This window comes from Pristis pectinata, chromosome 2, assembly GCF_009764475.1.
Source record: "Pristis pectinata isolate sPriPec2 chromosome 2, sPriPec2.1.pri, whole genome shotgun sequence".
Taxonomy (NCBI): domain Eukaryota; kingdom Metazoa; phylum Chordata; class Chondrichthyes; order Rhinopristiformes; family Pristidae; genus Pristis; species Pristis pectinata.
In genome coordinates this window covers 37,460,028-37,487,764 of record NC_067406.1, presented here as the reverse complement: position 1 = coordinate 37,487,764, position 27,737 = coordinate 37,460,028, and positions in this window count along the sequence as shown.

The following is a 27,737-nucleotide window of genomic DNA, read 5'->3' as shown; positions in this document are numbered from 1 at the left end:
ATATTGCATCTCTCAGTTAGAGCATCCATAACTCTTGCGCATTGCTCTATGCTTGACACCTCCATTATTCATCTTACAAAAATTTCTATCAGTCAAGATTCCTACCTAACATTCTTACTCCCCACCAAATATTTCTTCTCCAACACTCCTCATACACCTTCCACTGCTTCCATACTTTCTCCAGATTGGGGCATCACAAGAGGTAGTATCCAGTAGTGTCACAGAAATTGTTTTCAGTATGACAGAATGCTCTTATTTAATCACAATTCCCAGTTGACCCTACAATTCCTTCTGATTAACAGGATGCAGATGCATTAAGAACATGTACCTTCTTCCCCCATCATCACCTTGTCACCATGACAAAACCTTTTTTGTTTTTCTCCTTTCAGAGAAGCAAGAACTTCCAACTGACCAGCCTCTGACTTCTGAACAGGAGGACTCTGGGGAAAAGAAGAAAGCACTCCTACATCAAACAGGCACTTACAGTCACCTACAGTTGTTTGTTTAGACACCTGATCCACATAGTGTGAGTCACCAGATGCAATTGGTCTTCAACCAGATCAGGAAATGATTTCTCTCAGGCGGTGGAAACCCAGAGGGCAAGTTGACACCTAGTTCTGCTCCAACAAATGTTGGTAGGATAGTCCACAGGTGAAGGCTGATGAATGAACATATATCAAGATGCTTAAAATATTGGCAGGCCTGTCTAAAACCTGAGTGCAATGCCAAGGAGTGTAGGAGAATCTAGCTCCAAATTTGCACTTGGTTAAGTGTAACACACAGTTTGCAACATTGAGGATATGTCCAGCCCCAGTTCAACGTGTGTGGACCCAACTATGATGCAGTATCAGAAAGCCCGTAACTCAGCTTCTCTTCCAACACAAGCAGCAACCATTCAGCGCCCAAGTGCTGGAGTGGAAACTTGCACTTCTGCCCTGCGAGCTCAGACCGCTGCCCTTGTTGTCTTGGTTCCATTGTTAAGAACAAGGATGTATTAACTCTCCAGCAATCCATCATCCAACAGATCACCATGTTTGCTGAGATGTGGCTTTGAGGGATGGTAGAAGCCCAACAGGGCTGAGCTGGCTATTCTCTCGTACGTTGGCAATATTTATGACCCCACTGTTACCATTTCATTAGTGCCTTTGTTAATCCCATCAGAACAAGCCTCAACAGCTTTCACACAGTGAAAGGATGCAGTCTGAAGCAAGGCCACCTGGGCTCAAAGCTGCTCAAGATTTTCCTTCAAACCCATCCATAGCCTTTTCATTCTCACTGGGGAGCATTGTAAATAAGCAATTAGATAGCCAAAGACTCTCAGAGTCAGGTATTAAGTCATAGAATCATATAGGACAGAAACTGGCCCTTCAGCCCATCATGTCAATGCTGACCATCAAGCACCTATCAATACTAATCCCATCTTCCAGCACCTGGTCTATAGCCTACTATGCCTCAGTGATTCAAGTGCTCATCGAGATGCTTCGTAAATGTTCCGAGATTACCTGCCTGCACCACCTTCTCAGGCTGTGTTCCCAAATTCCACCCACCCACTGAGTGAAAACAAACCTCCCTCATATCCTTTCTACACCTTGTAATCCTCATCCTAAACCCATGGTCTCTGGTCTTGGTCACCTCTGCCATCAGAAAAGTTTCTTACTATTCATCCCATCAATGCCTCCCATAATTTTGTCTACCTTATCAGTATAATCAGATTCCTCCTCACCCTCCACCTTGGCCTCCTCTGCTCCAAGGGAAAACAAGCCCAGCCTATCCAGTGTCTCCTCATGTCTGTAACATTCAATCTAGGCAAAATCCTAGTGAATCTCCCCTCCAATTTCAGCCATGTCTTTTCTATAGTGTGGTGACCAGAACTGCACACAATGTTCCAGCTGTGGCTGAACAAGTGTTGATCTAATGTTTAAAATAATAAATTGGTTTGGCCTGTTGACTAGCGAAGGTAAGGTGGGAGCTCTGAAGCATTGCGGATTTTGGCTCTTTTTTAATTTTCTGCAGTGATGGGATGGGTATGACTGGCAGGTTAGTATTTCATTATCATTACTAATTGCCCTTGACAACAGAATGAGAAGCTTCTAATTGTCCTCTTACAGTTCATGTTGGAAAGGTACTGTCTTGGTTCATTTTTGTGCCCCAAATCAGTGCTGCACAAAGATTAACATTATCATTGATGTCGGCGCTCATGACTCCGAATTGTTAGTCAACGAAATTGCCATCCATGACACTGAAATAAATGACACCATATGATCAAATTTCCAGGTTGCTGACTTCAATGTAAGGCCCCTTTTGCCTGCTTAGGAGAATATTACATGCCCCATACTGCTGTTGAAATTGAGCAGGACAGTTCTTCTAATGTCTTAGCCTACATTTATCCTTCAGTCAGAAGAAAGTAAATTGGAAATATGCATCATTTCTGTTTTTGGGGGTTTACAAGGATCAAAAATTCTGCAAAATTTGCCTGCAAAATGACTTCAAAAGATTTTCTGTGAGGCCTTGTGAGGTTCCCATCATCAATGAAGTAAGTCTTTAGTCGATTCACTTCACATCACATGGCAATAAGGAACAGACAAGAGTACTACATAAATCACAACTACAGGATGATATGACATCCTAGCTGTAGTATTAAAGGTGTACATTCCATAATTAGCCATAACACAACCCAAGACACCATGCAGTTACTACACTGGCATCTGCCCAATACTGTGGGAAATTGCCCAGGTATGGCAACAAAAAGTAGGAGAAATAAAGTTCAGTTAATTGTCAGAAAATTAATTTATTCTTTATCATTAATATGATGACAGAAATTGTCATTGACAGTGTTATCAAGCATCACTTACTTATTAATAACTTGCTCGCTGTTATTCAGTTACGTAAGCCCATTTTAGTCCACATCTTATCACAGCTTTGGATCAACGAGTAGAATTCCAGAAGTGAGGTGAGAGTGACTGCCCCTGACATTATTGCTGGCTTTGAATATGTGGCATTGTGGAGCCATGGTGAGACTGAAGACAATGGGAAATGGGGAAAGCGTGTCAATGATTGGAGTCATACCTGCACAAAGGTAGACGTTTGTGTTTGTTGGCAGTAATTCAGCTCAGCTTCAGAACTTCACTAAAGGAGTTCCTTAGTAGAATGCCTAAGCCCAACCACCTTCAGCTGCTTTATCCCACACTCTGTGAATGAATGAATGAATAAATAGATAAATGCATGCATACTTTTCATTTCATGGTTCAGAAATGCAAATTCTTTCAGACTTAGAGGGGAATGATTCTTTAACTGTGGAGGATGTCATACTATCTGCTCTTTGTTTATCATTCCTTAGCTGATGGAATTATTGCTTCATTAAACACAATAACCTCCATCTTAATATTTAGATTGAGAAAATAGTTGGTCAAATATCAAATTTTTTTGCTTCATCAGTAAGTTTGTCACAACGAACTACAAAAAGAATCTATTCTCATGCCAGTTGTCTCATTAACCTAAGGCTTTTTTAAAAAAACTCACACAAAGATACAGGAAACTTGTTTTGTGCTTCTTCATAATGAACCCGGGCAACATAAACTGAAGGTTTGTACTATAAAATAAATGAGCTGTTTCCTGATGTAACTCTTTGGTCAGTACAAAATTAGTGGTACATCCTTTGAGAATGAATATAAAGAGAAAGGTGAGCAGCTGTGAGCCCTCAAAAACCTGTAAGCAAGAATATGCTATTTAGCCCATGGATCCAATTTCACCACTGAATGTGATCCTGTCAATTTGTGACCTAACTCCCACACTGGCCATTGCTCAATATCATGAATATATTTGATTATCAGAACTGTATCAAACTCAGATTCAATATTGGGAATTGGCATTGACTGCCATTAGTATAGAAGAGTTACAAACCTTGCTGTCATTTGCTTGGAGAAGTGTTTTGTTACTTTACTCCTGAAAGGTCTGGCTCTCATCTTTAGACTATGACCATTAAGTCATCTACCATAGCCAATAAAAGTGATTTCTGTCCACCCATACTATCAGTTCTGATGAGTAGCTTGAAAACTTCAATCAACTCATTGCATAATCGTCTAAAGTCCAGTGAATGCAATCCTTGTCTTTGTGTTAGCACTTCGTAAGTTAATCCTTAGAGTCCATTTACAATTATATCAAAACCAGGCTGCAATCTCTATAAGGCCAATATATCATCCTTAAGATGTGTGGTATCTATATCTGAGCACAGTGAATGATTTGAATGGCTGTACCATAACTCCGACCTTGTTCCTTTTAATACAAAGACCAGAATTCAGCTAACATTATACCTGTCCATGGCATTTCAATGATCTAGGTATTAGGACCATTTTGTCTCCTTGGAACAAGACTGTTTCAAACTGGTCACCATTTAGCATTCTCTCTTATCTATTCTTGGTATGACAGTTTTGACCTTATTATTTTCTAAGTTTCTATTTCCATTTACACTTATAAATTTTAATCTTTTGAGGGTGTTGAAAGATATTCTGAGTTTAACAATTTAGCCTTATACCAATAGAACAATTAGTTTTATTTGTACATGCAAAATTAATGTATGCTGGTATTAGAAAGATCGTTACCAACACTGAAACTGATGTAGGTCTATATGGCCAATATCAGTGCTAGGCTGAGAGCAAGTTTTTCAGGATATTTATAAGAATTAAATTCTATAAATATTTCCCAAACAAGCCCATCCAAGTATTTGCCTTTTTTTGTGAATAAAAGAAATGTTAGAAACATAGAAAAACCTACAGCACAACTCAGGCCCTTCAGCCCACAAAGTTGTGCCGAGCATGTCCCTACCCTAGAAATTACTAGGATTACCCACAGCCCTCTATTTTTCTCATCTCCATGTACCTATCCAACAGTCTCTTAAAAGACCCTATCGTATCCGCCTCCACAACCGTTGCCGGCAGCCCATTCCACACATTCACCACTCTCTGAGTAAAAAACTTACCCTTGACATCTCCTCTATACCTACTTCACATAGAAGGTATAAGATTCCATAAGCTTTTCAACTGTTCAACTGCCCAACAACTATGATTTTACTGTGAATTATACCAGCGTTTCGCTCTGAAATAGATAAACAATACACAAAAAACATATTATCCGCTCATAGCTGCCACATTGTCAACAATTTTGTTTTCACCAGAATTGTAAAGATATGATGTTTTCTGCAGCTAGTTCCTGTCTATGAAAACATTTCCTTATCTATGGTTTACCATGGAATTTGTATTCTCCCACAACTTGCCTGCTTTAGCTGTTACAGCACAATAGACAGGCTTTCAGAGTTAGCATTTCAAACTTAACTTTTCCATTAGTCCTTCTTCCTCGCGTTGTCTGTCAGCCATCTACATTCTACAGCTGTAAGATTTACCACACCATTACGCTGTTATTGTTTTCAGCAGTGTCTATCTGTGCTATCAGCAAACTTGGATATGTGGTCCTTTATCTCATCATCTCAACTTTAAATAAATGCAGTGAATACTTGAGACTGCAACATAGGCCCTTGCTTGTGGGATATTTGTATCCAGATCTTGCCAAATTCAGTAACAGCTCATTATATTTAATCTCAATCTCCTGCCACTCAGTCAATTTCCAAAGCAAGTCAATAATTTGCCCTCAATTCCCTAAGTTTTAGCTTTAGCTATTAGTTCTTTGTGTGAAAATTTAATGAATGCCATTTGGAACACCTTATAAATAACATCCTTTGACACTCCACTGTCTATTACTTTAGTCACTTCTTCTAAATCATGCCCTATCCTGACTTGGAGATATATGACCATTCCTTCATCATTAGCATGTCAATATCGGAGAAATCACTGTCCAACAGCAGACAGTTGTAGTTCAAAATGGAGGTTCACCATCAGCCTCTCAAGGACACTTAGGGTTGGACAATAAATGCTGGCAGTGCCAACAACATCCACTATTGATGGGTGTTGTAAGCACTGCCACTGTAAACCAACATTGAATCAAATTCAACAGGCAAGACCAAACTTTATAAATCCACCCAGGCTCACTCGGAACAATTGGAAATCATCAAAGTACCCAACAGAAGATATTATATCAACTGGTCAATAATTCTGTGCTGATGAGGTCATCTGAAAATCATCTTAAAATATTAGCTTTGTTTCACTATCCAGAGGTATTGTCACGCCTGTTGAGTATTTCCAACGTTTTCTATTCTCATTTCAGATTTCTAGCATCTGCAGTGTTCTGCTTTAGATCTATATTTCTCTTGTTTCCCTCCATTCCCTTTCTTAATGAATAGATTGATAAGTTAAATTTTCCAATCTGAGGAGTGCACCTTCCCTTCCCGTCTCCACTTCAAAGTAAGTGAAAACTAAGATACTTACTTGTTTTTCAGCAACTACTAGTAGCACCCTACAGATATTATGCTATTGGTTAGCATTTTCATAAATTTGTAAGTTGGTTTATTATTGTCACGTGTACCGAGGTACAGCGGAAAACTTGTCTTGCATACCGTTAATACAGATCAATTCATTATAACAGTGCATTGAGGTAGTACAAGCTATAATGGATTTTAATGGGCATTCCAGACTTCAAAAGTTGCTACCTGCAGATTCAATGGCAAATTGGTGATTTGTGTAGGAGATTACACCTGGGATTTGGTCAAAAGTTTGGGCAACAATTTCTCTCACTCCCGCCACCACACAATCTCGCTAATATGCTGTAATTATTTCATTTAAAACTACCAGTTAGGGTTCATCCTCTAAGTACACAACACAGTTTTTTTAAATGTTCTCACTAGTGCTAAGTTGAGCAATTACCAAGAAATGAAACCCTCTTAATAATCAAGAAGTATTCAAGTGATTAGTTTTCTGTTATTATATCTAAAATTATAACTGTTGGTGTAAGCTCATGTTTTGGACAGAAAATACTACATTTAAACTTTTCTATTGTAAAGGTTGACACAAATTTAGTGTCAATATTTTTTCCTTTGAAGTACAAAAGCACTTTGTCGCAGCACAGCAATAAATCTAAATGATACCAAAATAATCAACTCGCTGTTGTATCTTTACCATTTACTGCAGTGTAGTCATAATAGTGTCAACATCGTGTTCTTTAGTTGAGATCTTTCAATGGTTATTAAATTGGTTTGCTGTAAACTAATTTAAACAGATTATTATTCTGCCAACTGGAACACAGCACTAATGCACAGGGTCAGAAGTTCATTGACGCTTCCTTACCAAGAGCAAAAAAATTGCAGCACTCAAAGGGTGCCTCATCAATCAGTTTGTCTGTGACATTGTTTAATTATCTATATCAACTGACTAATATCTATCACATAGCAAAAAAAAAACAAGACTTAGTTTGTCGAATGACTCATAGCATGTGGAGATATACAAAGCAACTGATGTTGATTTTATAAGATGGGAAAAATATTGAACGCCCTCTGGTCATCTCGGGCATTTTCTTTTGGGATTACATGTGCAGAGATGAATTAGGTGCGTTTAGGATCAATATTTGTTTTTCTTCATAGTAGAAGATGGGATTTGTCAAAATTTTGAGTCTAGGCTTTGTACTGTCAAATCAAAATCCTTTCAACATTGAGTTATTTTTCTTGTAAAATGTTGAAATGTAGCACCAGCCTAGGCTTGTTTTGAGGGTTACTTTAGAGGTCAGAATATCGTTTTGATGAGAAATAACAGATTGAAAGGTGTTATATGACCAAACCGCAAGGCATTTATTACATCCTAATTTCAATCAGGAATAATCCTTGACCTTTGCTAAATCATTTTTGAAGGTTGTACGTAGACTTTGAACCTGATATTGCTTCCAACATTGGAAAAATTTGCTTGAAATTTTGCTGATCCTGCAAAAGCCAATTTGACTCATTGTATAAGAACGTGGGATTGATTGAAAAAACAATACCAATATGACTGAGTATTCAATCATCAATAAATCTGACTTTGTTTAATTAATATGCAAAAGTGATACGATGGCCTTAATTTTCTTGGGATGAGACCCAAACAAATGAAAGACTCTCTGCAACACGTGGAGCTTCTTGGGCCGAGCCACAACTATTATGTTGACATCCATCTGGCCATGTCCCTAGCTTGGCTATATAGTATTCTTTGTATGTTTCTGATTGGTCTGGCATTCATAAATGTACAACCATATTCAATAGTCATTAAAGAATCAAACAAATAAAAGATATTTTTAATCATAAACTAAAAAAACATACAATCTCTTTTTAAATTATTAAAAATGTTTATCCTGCACAAAATTAATCAAAAAATATGTATAGTACCTTTCACTTTTCTGTGGCAGCTACTCTCTTCCAGTCAAATGATTTGAGGTCCTGTTCTTGCAATAAGTCTAGCCTGACACACATTTCCTTGAAGAATTCAACACTGGGAAATTGCCATCAAAGAGACACTAGGAAGCTAAATACACAGGAATTCCAGACTTGGTGGCACTTTTACTGTCAGGCTTTATTATAACAAATGCATATGGATTAAAAGGCATTGTTATTCTACTTAGCAATGTAATGCTCTGTTGGCTTTATTAAAGTTTTAAAGTGGACTTGAATAATGTTTACTGTAATAAGATGTTTGTAATTCCAGAGTTTGGCAGGACATATTTTGTCCAGAAGAAATGTCTACATTGCCTTTCTTTAAAATTTCTGTTTACTGAAAAAGCTTTGATTATAACTGTATGGTCTTTGATATACAAGTCAACAGATATTTAATGTATTCAATCTTTCTTCTGCTATTTTTAGCAGTAGCATAAATTTGTTTCTCTTAAGCAGGATCTCATCTGTACTAAAGTTACATAGGAAGGAAATGCAGGTATTAAGGCAGTAATGTAGACTTAACCACATGCACACTTGTATCCCAGGGAAACCATGTTAGGACTCTGGTACTAATTTCACAACTTATCTAATTTTTACTTCAGGAAAATTTCATCATTCAACTCCTTTCTTTCTGTATTTTCAGAATCAGTGGAATAGGACTTATATATATTTTCTTTCAGTAACACCAGTGATTATCTGCTTAAAAAAATACATGATGATGGTAAAGATATTTTAAACTGTTGGTATGTGGTAGATCAATGAATATTTTGTTCAAGGGATTGATGCTGCAAAATTTAGAAGAACATGAGGCTCAAGTTTTTTCACAGTGAGAAACAGGCCTTAACAAAGTAAGGAGAACTATTGGTGAGCTTCACCATTACAGAAAATGCCAGGACATTGGGTAGGTTCAGCCTGATTCACTAGGCACGTAGGAGGACTCAAAGGGTAGGTAAGTCCAAGGATCAGAAAATAAGATGGCAATAGACAAGAGTTAGGCTGAGAAGTTGTTAGAGTTAGAAGCAAGGGACTGGGAGAGGGATTAGAAGTCAGGGATTGGAAAGGTGTTTGTCAGGGATTTCAATGGAGAATTACAATTGAGGTTTGATCGCTGGGGTAAGGGGGAGGGAATTTTGGGTGAAGGATGAAGGTGGTAATTGGCAAATCAGAAGTTAGTAAGAATGTTATTTATCTCAGAGGGTGGAAGCAGTGGGTCAAGTCCACAAATCCATAGTAAATGGGGGAGCATTAAGTGGTGTATAAGCACTGGTTTCATACCACAGGATAATACTGGACAGGTTCTGGCTCCTCTGTGCACTTCATAGTAACCTCACAGCTTACAGTAAGTCTCTGACTTCCCCTTGTGCTTGATTTTTCATTAAGATGGAATTGCACAAGACACAAAAATGTGGTGCTACACAATCCAATACTTAAATATAGAAGTTAAATTACAAGAGCAAACAGAAGTATCATTAAAAATAAATATGCCAAACATGACTGAAGAAAGATGAACCATGAAAGGTCAGAATAACGCAACAACTGGTGATTTATTTTCAAGCCACTTTATTCAATGTTGAGTGAAATTGCAACTTAGTTACAAGGTAGACAGATGCATGACAGTATAATCCATTCCTGATGGTGAATGAGGCATAAGAAATTGCTCAATGTATAGTTTCATCGTCAAAAATGTTTGTTCTGCTTCTTACATCAAGAAATGTACAGAGCAAGGTAATGTTCCCTTAAATCAAATGTTGTTATTGTGTCAAGATCTGTCATAGGGAAAATATTAGACATTATTATAACAGGGCACTTAGAAGATTTTTAGATAATCATGCAAAGTCAACATGGACTTATGAAGGAGAAATCATGTTTGACCAATTTATTCAAATTCTTGGTAGAAGTAATGTGTGTTATGAATAAAGGGGAACTGGTGAATGTGCAATACTTCCAGAAGATATGTTATCAGGTGCTGCATCAGAGGTTATTGTGGAAAATAGAAACTCATGACTGTGGGGGGGGGGGGGGGGGGGGGGGGGGGGGGTGGGGCGGGTGGTGTAGATATTGACATGGACAGATGATTGACTGCCTAACAAGAGACAGACATGAATGGTTATCTCTCAATTTATCAAGATGTAATGATTGGCATGTCACGGGGATTGTTGATGGGACCTCAACTTTTCACAATTAATATAAATGATGTGGATATATGCACCAAAGTACTTGTTGCTAAATTTGATGATGGAACAAAAAGGTAGAAAAGTAAGAGGACATAAGAAGGCTAAAAGAAGCAAATCTAGATTAAATATTGGACAAAGATGGAGAAAAGGGAGTATAATGAGGGGAAATATGAAATTGTTCGTTTTAGCAGAACAAGTGAGAAAATAAACATATCATATGACTGGTCAAAGATTGCAGAGCTTTGAACGGCAGGGAGATTTGGGTTTCTGGTGCATGATTGTGGAAGGCTAGAATACAGGTAAAGCAAGTAATATGGAGAACTAACAGGATTTTATCATTTATTGCCGAGGGAATTGAACACAAACATACAAATTTGTAAAACATTGGTCAAGCCACAGTGTACAATCCTAGTCACCACACAACAGGGAGGATATGATTGCACAGGAAGAGTTCAGAGAATCACCAGAATGTTGCCTGGGATAGAACTTTCCAGTTGCAAAGGGAGATTGTATAGGCTGGAGTTGTTTTATTTGGAGTGACTGAGGCTGAGGAGGACTTGACTAAGATGTACAAAATTATGAAGGGTATAGATAGGGTGGATAGTAAGAAATACTTTAGAGGGGATTTGAGGAAAATCTTGTCCACGCAAAGAGCGATCAGAATCTGGAGTGTGCTGCCTGAGGGCTGCTGGATGTGTATATTTTCACAACATGTAAGAAATACCCATACAAGCACTTGGGTCACCAATGCATAGAAGGCTTTGGACAATGCTGATAAATGGGATGAGGACAGATAAGTACTTGATGGTCAGCATGGACATAATGAGCCAAAGGGCCTTTTTCTGTGCTATATTACTCTATGATCATGAATCTATGTATGGGGATTGTGGTTCAGTTATATCAAGAATTGGTTGGACCACAGCTGGAATACTGCGTGGAGTTCGAGCTCTTTTTTTAGGAAGGATGTGAATACATTGGCATTAGTTCAAAGTGTTCACTGACTGAAACCTGTAATAGATGGGTTATCGTGAGGAAAGGCAGGGCAGGCCTGGTTTGCATCTGCTGGACTGTAGAAGTGTAAGAGAAGACTTAGAATATAGAACAGTACAGCACAGGAACAGGCCCTTTGGCCCACAATGTCTGCATCAAACATGGAGATGATTTAAACTCAATCTCTTCTGCTTGTACATGATCCATATCCCTCTATTCCCTGCAAATTCATGCGTCTATCTAACAGCCTCTTAAATGCCACTATCTTATCTGCTTCCACCACAGCCCCTGGCAGCCCGTTCCATGCACCTACCACTCTCTGGGTTTAAAAATCTTGCCCCGCTTTGACTTGATTGAAGATTGCCAGGGTCCTGTGGGATCTTGACAGGGTAGATATGGAAAGGATGTTCTCTTTTGTAAAAGAATCTAGAATTAGGACATCACCATTTAAAAGTAAAAGGTTGCCCATTTAAGATGCTTTTTTTTTCTGAGTAGGCCGTGAGTCTTTGGAACTCTTCTCCTCATAGGGCAGTGAAAGCAGATTTGTTGAATATTTTTAAGGAGAGGTAGAAGGCTACTCAATTATTAAAATGGTGAGAAGTGACTGTAGGTGGACAGGAATGTGGAGCTAAAGTTACAATCAGATCAGCCATGATCTTATTAAATGGTGGAGCAGGCTTGAGGAAGTGAGGGGCCTACTCCTTCTCCTAATATGTATGTTGATAAATAAAAAATAAGGAGCAGATTAACATTTGACTACCAAAAAACCCCTATATTTTTTAATAGTATCCTTAATTGATTTAAACATCTGAAAGTGCTTGAGAGGAGTGTTGATAAAATAAAATTTGATATGTTAGGGGATAGTAGAACAAGGACTTGGATGGCTAGACACAGGAGTAAATATTAGGGAATATCTTAAAGGAGAAAAGGAAGGCAGAGAGATAGGGTGGTTTAGAAATGGAATATCAGAGTTGGTGGATCAGCCAGCTAAAAGCATGGCGATCAATGGTGGGACAGTGGACCATGTGCAAGAGTCCATATCTGTGGGAGCACAGAGATATTCAAGACTTGCATGGCTGGAGCTCTTAAATGAAAGGACTTAAACCAAGGGTGAGAATTTTAAAATCCCAGAGTTGTGGGAATGGAAGGTGATGCGTATCAGAAAATACAATGATATTGAAGGAAGTTCAGTGTAAATCCTGTAAAATGGACATCTACAAATTCAAATTTTGCCAACTTTGGCACAATTGCAGTTTTGTCACTGATTTAGAAGTTTGTGGTTCAGGTCTCACACCAGATACCACAGCACAAAAATCTAGGAACCAATGCAATTTTCAGATGGGATGTTAACTACTCTCTCAGGTAATGTAAAGATCCTATGGCATCATTTCAAAGAAGTGTAAGTGAGTTGTTCCAATTTTCAGGCCAATATTTATCCCTCAAGTAACGTAAACAGCTACATGACCATTTATCATATTATTCCCTATGCAAGCACATCACGTGGAGATTTTCTGTTGCATTCCTCAATTACAACAGTAACTACACTAAAGAAGTCAATCGTTGACAGTTATATATTTTGTGAGGTCCTGTCAGCAATGCAAAATGTGCCATGAAAGTAAAATTCTTTCGTGTCTGTAATATCTACCACAGAGGCAAAACACCAGGGAGTATGGCCTCAGAGAAATTACATCTGCAAAATGTCACATGAAATTTGACCTTTTGTCAGTATATTTTGTCATAAATAAGCAGGATATTTGCAATCAGTGCTTGAGAACCATAAGTAGCATTAAAAGTAATATCAAGGAAGAAAATATTTCATATTTTTTTGCTTCAGCGTTTCAATATGCTTAATCAGGTAAGTTAATATTTCTAAGCTGATTGAGTTTCCTTTGTGATGCAAGCGATTATCTGTTGTTAAGAGTGACTGATATTTGTATCATGGCCAAAGGAAGACATAAGATACTGTAGCTGTGCCAAGACATGACCCAGGCTGATGGCTGCACTTTGAAGAATTGGTCTTGAAGATCCGACTGTTGAAGATAGCTTCCTGTTGCAGTGCTACACCTATGGAAGATTCAAAAAGAGCTGAACTACAGATCAAAAATACACCAATGCTCAATCAACATTGTGCTTTTATTCAGTTGAACTGGATAGGCTTATGATACCATAGTTCTTGTGCTAGGTTCAAGACAGAGATCAATAGATTTTTATACATAAAGGGAATCAAAGTATAAGGGGCTAGTCAGGAAAGTAGCATCAAGGTAAAAGATTAGCCATAATCTTATTGAATGTTAGATCAGGCACGAGAGGCCAAATGGCTACTCCTGTTTCTATTTCTTTTGTATTTATTTTATACTGTAGCCATTAGCTTTTCAATGGATAAAAAAGGTAGGTTTGAAACAAAAACTTGTTGAAAACTCCCTACCTATCAACAGTTAATGTTTTGAAGGTGATTGAATGTCCTATGATGCAGGTAATTATCCATTGTAAAGAATGACTGATGTTTCTAGCATGGGTAAAAGAAAGCTTCACCACACGAACTATAACAGTTCAAGAAAAAAGCTCGCCACAACTTCCTCAAGAATAATGAGCGATGGACTATACATGTTGGCCTTGCCTGTGATAACCACATTCAAGAATGAATAAAAAATGAAAAGGTAAATGAATATATTTTCATCTCAAGCATAATTCTGCAAAAATCGTCCAGAAGAAAATACGCTGTATTGTACGTAATCATCATACATAATTGCAGTGGGAAAAGCAATCTAAGTTACTTGCAGCCTTAATTAGTTTTGTAAAACAGTACATAATTTCATTAAAGTTATGATGGTCTGGAAATCTGAGCAGATGTACTAGTTAAGACTGTGTGCCTGAATGGTGAGCGCTGAGATTTTTTTGATATTCCCTGTGCCCCATGTTTTATTCCTACTAAATCAGCCACTTTTGTAGAGCTTGCAGTGATCAGGTTGAGAAATATGAGTGATCAGATTGGGAAATACGGCCAAATAAATTCAGAAGTGGTAGTGGCCAGTAGCACGAGAGCTGTGACAGAGACTAGTTATTGTGGCTGGACTGGCAAGGGACCACTGTTAGAGGTCGTGATAAGTATGAGATGGGATGTGGCTTCTGGTGGGAATTAGCACCCTCAGTGGCATCTCCTGTTCTTTCAAGCAAGTATATTTTTAAAATTCACCATCTTGGTTGTAGCTTACCAGGCAGTTAATTCAAAGAGTATCTGGATCTAATCAGATCACTGGAATCTCAAACTGGAACTAGATCCCATCTTTGCATAAGCAAAAGGTCCATGATTCGATGATATTTTGGCTTTTATAAAGTTTACAGCACTGGTTAAACTGTATTTAGTTCCTATAAATGTATGTGGCATGTCTTGATTTCTAGACTTCATAAGGATCATAGTTTCAGTAAGAATAAGTTGTAATAAATTTTCATTTCTTTAACAGTGGGTGTTACAACATAGAATATAGAACACTACAGCACAGTACAGGACCTTCGGCCCACAATGTTGTGCCAACATTTTATCCTACTCTAAGATCTATCTAACTCTTCCCTCCCACATAGCCCCCTATTTTACTATCATTCATGTGTCTATCCAAGAGTCTCTTAAGTGTCCCTAATATATCCGGCCCCACAACCTCTGCTGGCAGTGCGTTCCATACACCCAACATAAAGCTCAAACTATTGTGGGTGAATTTCTTTTGGCAACCATCAATTGCAAACTCATCTTACTTTTTTTTTGTGTGGGAATTCCCAATGCACAAAAGGACTGTTATATTTACCTACCAAAGAGACATGACTGTGCTTGACTGCTAGTAATTGATTGTAAGTGGAGTGCCTGGTGAGATTTTTGTTTTCTTTTCTTCTATCTTAGTGATTCAAATTTGGCAAGCTCACATTTAATCTCCCGGAAATAAAACTTGGGCATTCACAAACATGAAATCTGCCTTTCAATAAACTAAAGCAATTATCTGAATTGCTTCAACTAACCAAACAAGGAAAAAGTTGTTGCCTTTCTGGATCTCCCCATATGCTATATTACCATTGGAGTCCTTTTGAAGTGTAGCAATATAGAAAATGTGGCAGCCAATTTACACACAACACCCTTCAACAAACAGCAATGTGAAACTGACTGGATAACCTGTTTTATTTAATGATGCTAGTTGAGGGGCTATTGTTGGCCGTAGCAATATTCATCCAGCCACAAGCACACTGACACAAGTGCTTCAGATCAAGAGTAGCAGCAGTAATATTCAGAAAAACAACAACAGTAACAGCAAAACAATAACCATACAATCACTTCATGAAATAGCTCCAGTATGGATAGGTGTTCCAAAGTCCGAGGAAGAAAATGCCAAGCACTATGCCCTTGATAACTATTGGGGAATGACTGAGGAGCTGTGGAGGGGAAATCAGTATTGAGTCATAGAGTCATACAGCACGGAAACGGGCTCTTTAGCCCAACTGGTCCATGCTGACCAAGATCCCCATCAAAGCCAGGCCCATTTACCCATGTTTGTCCCATATCCCTCTAAACCTTTCTTATCTATGTACCTGTCCAAGTACCTTTAAAATGTTGTTAACATACCTGCCTCAACCACTTCCTCTGGCAGCTCAATCCATATACCGGCTACTCTCTGGGTGAAAAGGTTGCCTCTCAGGTTCCAATTAAATCCCATCCCTCTCACTTTAAACCTAAGCCCTCTAGTCCTTGATTCCCCAACCCTGGGAAAAAGACCATGCACATTCACCCTATCTATACCCCTCATAATTTTATACACCTCTATAAGATAACCCCTCATTCTCCTATGCTCCAACCTCTCTCCATAACTCAGTCCCTCGAGTTCTGACAACATCCTTGTAAGCCTGCTCTGAATTCTTTCCAGCTTAATGGTATCTTTCCTATAGCAGAGTGACTAAAACTGAACATAATATTCCAAATGTAGCCTCACCAATGCCTTGGACAGCTGCAGGAAACCTGTATGATTTCCTATTGATCAGCTCGTCTGATTATAGCAGGCACGGTAGTGTAGTGGTTAGCATAACGCTTTACAGCACCAGCAACCCGGGTTCAATTCCAGCCATTGTCTGTAAGGAGCTTGTACGTTCTCCCCGTGTCTGCATGAGTTTCCTCCGGGTGCTCCAGTTTCTTCCCACATTGCAAAGACGTAGGGGTTAGGAAGTTGTGGGCATGTTATGTTGGCACCGGAAGCGTGGTGACACTTGCGGGCTGCCCCCAGAAAACTCTATGCAAAGATGCATTTCACTGTGTGTTTCAATGTACATGTGACTAATAAAGATATCTTTTCTCTTAGAAACATACAGCACAAAAACAGACCATTTGGCCCACTGAGGTCACACTAACCATTAAGTATCAATTTGCACTAATTCTACACTAATCCCATTTTATTCTCCCCATTTTCTCATCAACTCTTCCAGATTCTACTCGTCCACCTGCTCGTAAATTCATCAACACACCAGTCAACTTATGAGCAGGTGGACATGGAGAAGAAATCTTGGAGAATATGAGAAGGCAAGGTGGATAGTGTGTAGGTGGAAATTTGGAGAAGGCACCTTAAAAGCTTTGGTGATGTTGGTTAAGGAATAATTGTTAGCCAGAACAATACTTGTCCAGCCACAAGCACATCCACAGAAGAGACTGGCCATTTAGGACAGGGATAAAAATAAGTTTCAATAAGTAATAAACCCTTGGAATTCTCTACTCAAGAAGTTTGCAAAATCTCAGGTACTGACTGTATTCAAGGCAGAGGTCAAAAGATCTTGTTGCATCTAAATGGACCTCTCTTGCTCCATCTGACCTACACGCAGTTCTCTAAGGTCATGGAACACATGAATCCAAGACTTCCCACTTCCTTTAATCTGCTTGGGAAACACAATAAACACTGGTTTAAAAATAACAATTTTCTTAAACTGGAGACAAAATCCTTCTGAAAAAAAATCTGATGATCTATCTACATCCTGAAAATAGATTAGTTGTTTATCCTACGTTTAGAAATAGATTTGTTTTTAGTTATTAGTATCAGGTTTAAAATTATAAATGCTTTACATTTCCTCCCAATGCAATGCGACCCATTTTTGGGTTGATACACATTATCTCTTATTCAATGTACATTTCTGGCCTGTTAATGGTGCTAGCCATTGGATGTTCAGGTCTGTGATATCTAGCAGAATGAAAGCAGAAAATAAATATCATGCATTTGTTGATCCAATTAAGCAACATCACCAACAATGGGTCCAATCAAAATCAGCTCTGTTTATCATTTAGTTCATAAGAAGGCTACAATAGAGTGAAGATAGTTTAAGTGAATGGGCAAAGATCTGGCAAATAGATTATAATGTGGGAAAATGTGAAATTGTTCATTTTGGCAAGAATAATTTTAAAAAAATATATCTGAACAGTGAGAGATTGCAAGGCTCTGAGATACAGAGTGTCTGTGTGTCCAAATGCATCATTTGCAAGAAGCTAGTATTCATCTACAATGAATAACCAGGAAAGCTAACAGATGGTTATTTTTTTATTGCTTGGGGAATAGTAGACTCAAGTATTGAGGTTATGCTTTTGTGATGTATTGCTTGGCTGAGGCCACAGTTGGAGCACTGTGAACAGGATTGATTTGCTTATTTAAGGAAGAATGTAAATGCATTAGAAACAGTTCAGAAGTTAACCAGACTGATACTTGAAATAGGAGGGATGGGTAGAAAGGTTGGACAGGTTAGGCTTGCACCTGCTGGAGTTTAGAAGAGTAAGAGGGGACTTGATTGAAAGATAGAAGATCCTGAGGAGTCTTGACATTATGGATGTAAAGAGCATGTTTCCTTTTGTGGCAGAATCTATCTGAGTGGTGGGGGGGGGGGTGGTGGGGATGGAGGGCTGTTTAAAAATAAGTGGTCACCTTTCAAAACAATGATGAGGCAAAATTCTTTTTCAGAGGGCTGTGTGTCTTTGGAAGTCTCTTCATTAAAAGTCTGTGGAAGCAGAGTCTTTAAATAGGTTTTAGGGCACAGTTAAATAAATTGTTGATAAGCCAGTAGGATAAAATTTTATTGTGGGTAGGCAGGAATGTGGAGATGTAGCTACAGTCAGGTCAGCCACTATCTTGTGACATGGTGGAATAGACTCAATTGGCTGAGTAGTTTATTCCTGCTCCTAATTCATATCCTGGTATGTTCAGAATTTAAACTGCAGCCTGAATACTTATATCCAAATGATTACATGTTATTAAGCTTGAGCATTACTATATTCAGAACAAGCAGTGTAGATATTCCACCAACATAAAATATTAAGGAAATATTTCTTTCTTCATTAAAATCATAAACTAGAAAAAAAAGGCTAGCGATTCCAGGACAAAATATTTACCTACAGCCAACTGTTCTTAAAAGTAGACTAATTATTTCTCATTGATAAGTAAGTAAATGTAGTTTTTCATCCAATAGCTTGATATTTATGCAGTTTATATGAGGGTGCTAATACTTGTATAAGAGCAAGTGTTTGCAGACATCTGTCAGCTAATGATTGGCATAGGTTTGTCTTTTATGGTTGTTCTTGCAAACATCCAAAAGGGATGTTACTCAGAGCCTTATCCCAATTAAACTATTTTAATTTTGCCCATTTGCTGGTAAAGTACCTGCTAAACCTTTTGTTATTGACACGTAAGAGAGAGTTAAAATTTTCCTTAAAGTAACAGGTCAGACAACCAATACTCTAAAGTCAATAATATAATGAGGAACGGGCTCTGTTCCAGTTCAATTATTTGTTGGATCCTTGATACATTATTATAATATGGATCCACTATTCATCTATGACTTCGCTCTTTCTTGGTCATACTCTGAATCCATTTGTTACCAAGATCAATGAAACATACTGTACTCTGTTTTGTTTTTCAGATTGACAGAATGCACAGTATTTTGTTTTTATCCAGTTTTATGAAAACTATGAGAAATTTAATCAAACGAGGTTCTGCAACTGAGCATTCAGTTACTGTTGGAAGTAATTGGAACATGTAGCAGAGTGAACCTTTGAGTCATTGGCTACAAATATCAGCAGGCGATGATGTGCCTTTATATTCATTCTCTTGCTGTTCTGCTCCAAGCTGGCTGCAAATAAATTTTGAATCACTGAACATGGGATATTGGTGAAAACTGGGTACTGTTAGAGGTGGATGTTAGCTTGAAAATCAGAAAATGATGTGGGATCAAGGTGGCTAAAAAGAAGAGAGATAAAAGGATGAGGATTAGATAGAAGCAGACCATCATCTTCAAAGGTCTTTACACCATTACTGGTCACAAATTCAGTGGCAGGATGTCTAAACACAACAGCATTGTCTACTTTTGGCTGCGGAGCTGATTAGGGATAAGCAAATGTCTATTCTTCTGTGGTTGCTGGTGTTAATTTTGCAAGACTTTGCCTTGCAAGAGATAATGTGTGACTTGCAGTATGTCTGAGTAATGTGCATGTCATGGTTGGATATCTGGGTGTGTGTGCAAGCTGTAAAATGGGATTGTGAATCTTGGAGTATTGAATCACAAATAAAGTTAGCAGGCAGGTCTAAAAAGCAGTTAAGAAGGTAAATGGCATGTTGGCCTTTATTGTAAAAGTAATGGAATTTAAGAATAGCGAGGTTTTGTTACAGTTGTACAGGGTGTTGCTGAGGCAATAGCTGGAAAACTGTGCACAGTTTTAGTCCCCTTAGCTAAAAAAAAGATCTATTAGCATTGGAGGTAGCCCATAAGCTAATTACTTAGGTGAGAGAATTCTCCTGTCATGAGAGGCTGGACAGTTTAGGTCTGTATTTCTTTGAATTTAGAAGAATGAAGGGTGACCTTATTCAAAGATATAAGATCCTGAAGGGTCTTGAAAGAATAGATGTTGAGATGTTTTCTCTAGTGGGAGAGGCATGAATGAGGGGACATAGTTGCAAAATAAGCGGCTGGTCATGTAAAACTGATGCTGCGGAAACGTCTTCTCTCAGAGGGTAGCGAATCTCTGGAATTCTCTGCCCTGAAGGTGGTGGAGGTCAGATCATTAGATATATTTCAGGTGGAGATAGATAAAGATTTGAAAGGTTGCAGAATTGAAGGTTGCGGAAAACTGACACAGAAGAGGATTTGAGGCATCCATATCCTCGGATCTTCACCTTGCTTACCTTTTGATAATCTCTTCCTTCTGCCAGTTCACTTTCTATCTCAAAGGTTATTTGGGACATTGCCTATTGAGCACCTCACTCTTCTCCCCACTAATATGTCTAGAGATGTGCCTGAAAATTGGTGTTCTCACTCTTATTTGTGATCAGGCATGGCTTCACTAGCTGAAGGCAAGTGGCACCTTCCCTTTCAGAGGAGTTGCCATGGCTTCAGTTGATACTGGCAACATGAAATTAAACCCTGCAGGCAACAAAAAATATGGTTGGCACTGTCTGAGCTCACGATACTGAAGAGAGTGCATGCAATTTTCCACATTCTGCAACAGAGCTGATAGATTCAGGTTAAAGATGAATCAGTGCATATTTTCTAGTGCTATCCAACTGCTCTGATTATATGTCCCTCAGACAACAAAATGCATGTTAAACCATGCAGACTTGAAAATCCGAAATTTGTTGTCACTTTCACATTGTGGTGACAGTGAACACTAATAATTCTGCTTGTATTACAGTCACAAAATCTGAGGCATTACTACTCTTTACATCTTTTCTGGATTGACTTACTTCAAGAATTTTTATGCTCCATCTTAAGCCTAACAACATATTCTCAAGGTGCTAATAAAAACAGAAAAAGACAGAGCAATGTTTTGGTTGACTTGTTATCAGAATTGTGAGTTTTAATACATGGTGGCACCTTACTTTTCCTGTCAGATGCACTGCACTTCCAAACTTCTCTGCTTTCATTCCAAATTCCCAACATAGCAGTTGTTCTTTTTATCTCTGCATTCTCTAACGCAATTTAAAATGAGCCACGTACTCCCTTTATACATCAGGTGCAATCAGAAAGATACAGAATTACCTGGAGAAGCAGCACATGGAGTGGTATTCATGGCCCATGGTTAGAACACCATCATATTATTTAGACAACCTGCCTCTGGTGATGTTAAGTTAATGAGTCTGGTGAGAATAACAAACTATAATGATGACCTACAATGCCACAGTTAAACCATATTTATAATAGTGCTTTTGCTATGGCTATAATAACCAGATGAACTTTCAATCCCGATAGACACAAACATTTATGTTTTGCTAGTAAGACATTATTCTAATTCTAGCTGCTTCCTTCCTAAATCCCCAATTAATTGCTCATATTAAATAATTACATTGGGATGAGAAAGTTGCAAAATCAGTTGTTTGTGGATCTGGTTGCCTTTTAATTAGACTCTGAAGAGAACTAATGAATACCATTAAAATAAACACATTTCATAACATAGCATCTTTAATATTAATTACTTGCTCTGAGAAAATAAAACATACATGTGCACTTCAGGTCACTCAGTAAATTCTGCATCTTAAAGTTATAGGCTTAAAAATTGCATTGCGCAACCGCATGCAAGGTATACTACGTTGCGCTTGATACTCCAGGTGATAAAATCATGATTTATTGGTTCATTGGCCTCATTTTTTTTCTGCTGCAAGCATCATCCAAAGCCAAGGGACAGCTTGTTCTGCAAGGAAGTAACAGGAACTATCTCTGGAATAATGGACAAAAACCTGAAGCTGAGGTTGGCGAGGGGTGCAGTTGTCAGATGCATGTAACATAAAGGGGAACAGTCTTACTCCAAAGGTTGAGATGTAGTTTTCAATGGGAGATCAACTATTAGCCAGTGCAGTTCTGGACAAGAAGACACAGTTACAGTGGCATGCAAAAGTTTAGGCACCCCTGGTCAAAATTTCTGTTACTGTGAATAACTAAGCGAGTAAAAGATGACTTGATTTCCAGAAGGCATAAGGTTAAAGATGACACATTTCTTTAATATTTTAAGCAAGATTACTTTTTTATTTCCATCTCTTACAGTTTCAAAATAACAAAAAAGGAAAAGGTCTCGAAGCAAATGTTTGGGCACCCTGCATGGTCAGTACTTAGTAACACCCCCTTTGGCAAGTATCACAGCTTGTAAGCGCTTTCTGTAGCCAGCTAAGAGTCTTTCAATTCTTGTTTGGGGGATTTTCGCCCATTCTTCCTTGCAAAAGGCTTCTAGTTCTGTGAGATTCTTGGGCTGTCTTGCATGCACTGCTCTTTTGAGGTCTATCCACAGATTTTCGATGATGTTTAGGTCGGGGGACTGTGAGGGCCGTGGCAAAACCTTCAGCTTGTGCCCTTGAGATTTTGACCTCTGTGGATTTTGAGGTGTGTTTAGGATCGTTATCCTGTTGTAGAAGCGATCCTCTTTTCATCTTCAGCTTTTTAACAGATGGTGTGATGTTTGCTTCCAGAATTTACTGGTACTTAATTGAATTCATTCTTCCCTCTACCAGTGAAATGTTCCCCATGCCACTGGCTGCAACAAAAGCCCAACGCATGATCGATCCAGCCCCGTGCTTAACAGTTGGAGAGGTGTTCTTTTCATGAAATTCTGCACCCTTTTTTCTCCAAACATACCTTTACTCATTGCAGCCAAAACATTCTATTTTATCTTCATCAGTCCACAGGACTTGTTTCCAAAATGCATCAGGCTTGTTTAGATGTTCCTTTGCAAACTTCTGATGCTGAATTTTGTGGCGAGGACGCAGGAAAGTTTGGAGAAAAAAGGGTGCAAAATTTCATGAAAAGAACACCTCTCTAACTGTTAAGCACGGGGGTGGATCGATCATGCTTTATGCTTGTGTTGCAGCCAGTGGCACGGGGAACATTTCACTGGTAGAGGGAAGAATGAATTCAATTAAATACCAGCAAATTCTGGAAGCAAACATCACACTGTCTGTAAAAAAGCTGAAGATAAAAAGAGGATGGCTTCTACAACAGGATAACAATCTTAAACACACCTCAAAATCCATAATGGACTACCTCAACAGGCACAAACTGAAGGTTTTGCCATGGCCCTTACAGTCCCCCGACCTAAACATCATCGAAAATCTGTGGATAGACCTCAAAAGAGCAGTGCATGCAAGACAGCCCAAGGATCTCACAGAACTAGAAGCCTTTTGCAAGGAAGAATGGGTGAAACTCCCCCAAGCAAGAATTGAAAGACTCTTAGCTGGCTACAGAAAGCGCTTACAAGCTGTGATACTTGCCAAAGGGGGTGTTACTAAGTACTGACCATGCAGGGTGCCCAAACATTTGCTTCGGGCCTTTTTCCTTTTTTGTTATTTTGAAACTGTAAGAGATGGAAATAAAAAAGTAATCATGCTTAAAATATTAAAGAAATGTGTCATTTTTAACTTTATGCATTTTGGAAATCAGGTCATCTTTTCTCGCTTAGCTATTCACAGTAACAGAAATTTTGACCAGGGGTGCCCAAACTTTTGCATGCCACTGTTTGTATCTAGAGTGAAAGGAAGTCAGCAAGGTATGCCATTATCAGTTGCTTCCGTTGAACTTTGGTTAAGGATGAACTGTCAAAAAAAGACTTGCATTTGATGATTTCTAAGTGCTTTACAGCCAATGCTGTACTTTTCAAGTTTTCTCACTTTTCTAACGTAGGAAACACAGGTAAAGAGAAAGTAAATTCCTTCTTTGAATTATCTAATTATTGAAAAGTATTTTGAAATATTTTTGCTTTCAGTTTATCCTATTTTATCTAATAAATCATAAAATATCTATATGTTTTATTTCATTTTCTCAAGTCAGTAATTCCATAGGGAACTGCTGGCTATGTTCTACACCTCTGAATTCTGTACTGATGCAATGAGTTCAGCAACGTGCTAAGTTGAGTAACCATATGAATTTGCATCCTTTCCTTTAGTATTCCCTCAGCATGTCTAGTGCATGGAGCATGACCTCACTCATTTAAATACAGTCATGGATTTCGACTTATAAGGTATTGGTATTGGTACAGTGAAAAATTTGTCTTGCATACCGATCATACAGGTCAATTCATTACACAGTGCAGTTACATTGAGTCAGTACAGAGTGCATTGATGTAGTACAGGTAAAAACAATAACAGTACAGAGTAAAGTGTCACAGCTACAGAGAAAGTGCAGTGCAATAAGGTGCAAGGCCACAACAAGGTAGATCGTGAGGTCATCGTCCATCTCATCATATAAGGGAACCGTTCAATAATCTTATCACAGTGGGGTAGAAGCTGTCCTTAAGTCTGGTGGTACGTGCCCTCAGGCTCCTGTATCTTCTACCTGATGGAAGAGAAGAGAAGAGAGAATGACCCAGGCAGGTGTGGTCTTTGATTATGCCGGCTGTTTCACCAAGACAATGAGAGGTAAAGACAGAGTCCAAGGAGCAGAGGCTGGTGTCCATGATGTGCTGGGCTGTCCCCTCAACTCTCTGCAGTTTCTTGTGGTCCTGAGCAGAGCAGTTGCCAAACCAAGCCATTATACATCCAGATAGGATGCTTTCTATGGTGAATCGATAAAAGTTGGTGAGAGTCAATGAGGACAAACCAAATTTCTTTAGCCTCCTGAGGAAGTAGAGGCGATGGTGAGCTTTCTAGGCCATGGCATCTATGTGATTTGACCAGGACAGGCTGTTGGTGATGTTCACTCCCAACAACTTGAAGCTCTCAACCCTCTTGACCTCAGCACCATTGATGTAGACAAGTGCATGTACCCCGCCCCCTTTCCTGAAGTCAATGACCAGCTCTTTTGTTTTGTTGACATTGAGGAAAAGGTTGTTGTAATGACACCATTCCACTAAGCTCTCTATCGCCTTCCTGTACTCCAACTCATTGCTGTTTGAGATCCGGCCTACAAAGGTGGTATCATCTGCAAACTTGTAGATGTAGTTAGAGCAGAGTCTGGCCATACAGTCATGAGTGTATAGGGAGTAGAGTAGAGGGCTGAGAACACAACCCTGTGGGGCACCAGTGTTGAGAATAATTGTGCCAGAGGTATTGCTGCCTATCCTCACTGGCTGTGGTCTGTTTGTTAGAAAGTGAAGGATCCAGTTACAGAGGGAGGTGTTGAGTCCTAGGTCTCAGAGTTTGATGACAAGCTTGCTTGGTATTATTGTATTGAAGGCAGAGCTATAGTCAATAAACGTATGTGTCTTTACTGTCCAGAAGCTCCAGAGCTGAGTGTAGGGTCAGGGAGATGGCGTCCGCTGTAGACCTGTTTCGGCGATAGGTGAATTGCAGTGGGTCAAGATTGTCTGGGAGGCTGGAGTTGATGCATGCCATGACCAACCTCTGATTTGTTTATTTTTCTTTATTTTGTGTTAATGTGTTTTAATTAATTTCTGGTGCTTAATTCTGCTTTTATTTTTTTATTTTAAAACTATTTGCACTGTTGTTCAATGTCGCTGATGATCTGAAATATTAAAAATACATAAAAGGCCTTTGATGGCAGCAAGCTGCATGAGACTTGTTTGTTGGTTGCAGCCTGCTCCCGCTTTGTGGGAGGACACTTGGATATGGAGTGATAGCTCAGTCAGACAATTCAGAGACATTAAAAAACTTTGACACTTGGCAAAGCTGATATAGGACCTGACCAGCTGTTAAAGCTGAGTTCCTCCAACAGATTATCTGTTGCTCTGGCTTTTAAAGCTGTCAGATGAGTTTTGGGGATGGATCTTCCTCACTGAATTGTTTGAGGGATTACTGATATTTAAGGTCTCACTCCAGGATTTTGTTACACTTCCGAACCTTCAGCACATTAGGAGGATTTAGGAAAAATTCAGGTGATGGACCAATCCTGGCAAAATTGTAGCTCATAAAACAGTGGAAAACTGCTTTTGGAAACCATTAAAAATCCATGCAAGGGCCATGCTTGGAATCACTGATAGATTTGAATTTTCATGGCATAGATTGCCAAACACTAAAAGGACAACCTGCATCAACCTTTAGGCACTAAAGAGTTTATCAATACACTTCAAAAATCTTTTATTAAGTAACTGGTAATAGGTAATGCACAAGGGAGAAGTTAATAGTTGATTTCCTCTCAATTATATGAAGGGGGTAGTAAATAATATTAAATCAAGGGAGGTTTCTGAGTCCAGTGATAATTAAAATTTTAAGGTAAAATTCAGAAGAGGATAGATAACGAAATCTATTAAGAAATTGAATTTCATGAGATGGTTTGAAATGCTTCATGAAGCAAATAAATGAAAGTAGTTTTTAAGGAAAGAATGTGAAGGGTAAATTGAATTGCTTTGAAGAGATATTTTGTAAATTGTTAACAAAATTTATTACAAAGTAGATCAAAATTCATACCGAGGAGTAAGACTAGTGCACAAAACGAGAAGACATAAAAAGTGTTTATGAGATAGTAAGGGCAGACAAAACTTTGAAAATAAACAGCTTAGGTAGACCTATAAAACTGAGCTGAGTTATATCAGAAGGGAATATAAGTGAAATATTAAATAAAAAGGCTGCAACAAGTATTTAATTATTTCAGGGAAGCTCCAGAGAGAAGGCTTTAAAACATTTACAAATGTCAGGAGGAAGACAACATCTAACACTTGGGAGGTAGAATTACCAAATCTAGTTCTAAGTTACTTTGTTTTGTGATTGTTGGGAGAGATACATATATCGTGAAGAGTAATGCAAGGAAGTGAATCAACTGGGGGCCCGTATTAACACAAGGAAAATAAGGTTTGGGGAAGTTACAGTTCCAGACTCTGGCAAGCTAAAAATAGTGAGTCAGTATCATGACAAGATTGCAACCTTCTTCACTCATACTTTCAGAGTTATTTGAAATACATTGGCAAGTGGCAAATGTACATTGGATCATTAATAAATGAAAAAGCAATGCATTTTCAAATTATGGACCTGAGAATATAAGCTCGACTCTGGTGAAATTGTTTCAAACATCCATAAAAAATAACATGGTTGATTATCTAGAAGGACAAAGTTTGATTAGAGGGAACCAGCATGGATGATGGATAAAAGTGATACAATGGATATTCTCCACTTGGATTTCAGTGCAGTTGCACTAAAAGGAATCACAAGGTGCAGGCAAATGATAGACAGTAAAGTAGCAATGTGGATTGATGCATGACATTTTCTGGATGGTGTCAAGTGTTTTGAGTGGCATTGAGCTGTATATTTTCAGGCAAGTGGAGAGTAATCCATCACACTTTTGCCTTTTGCACTCTTAATGCATAGTTT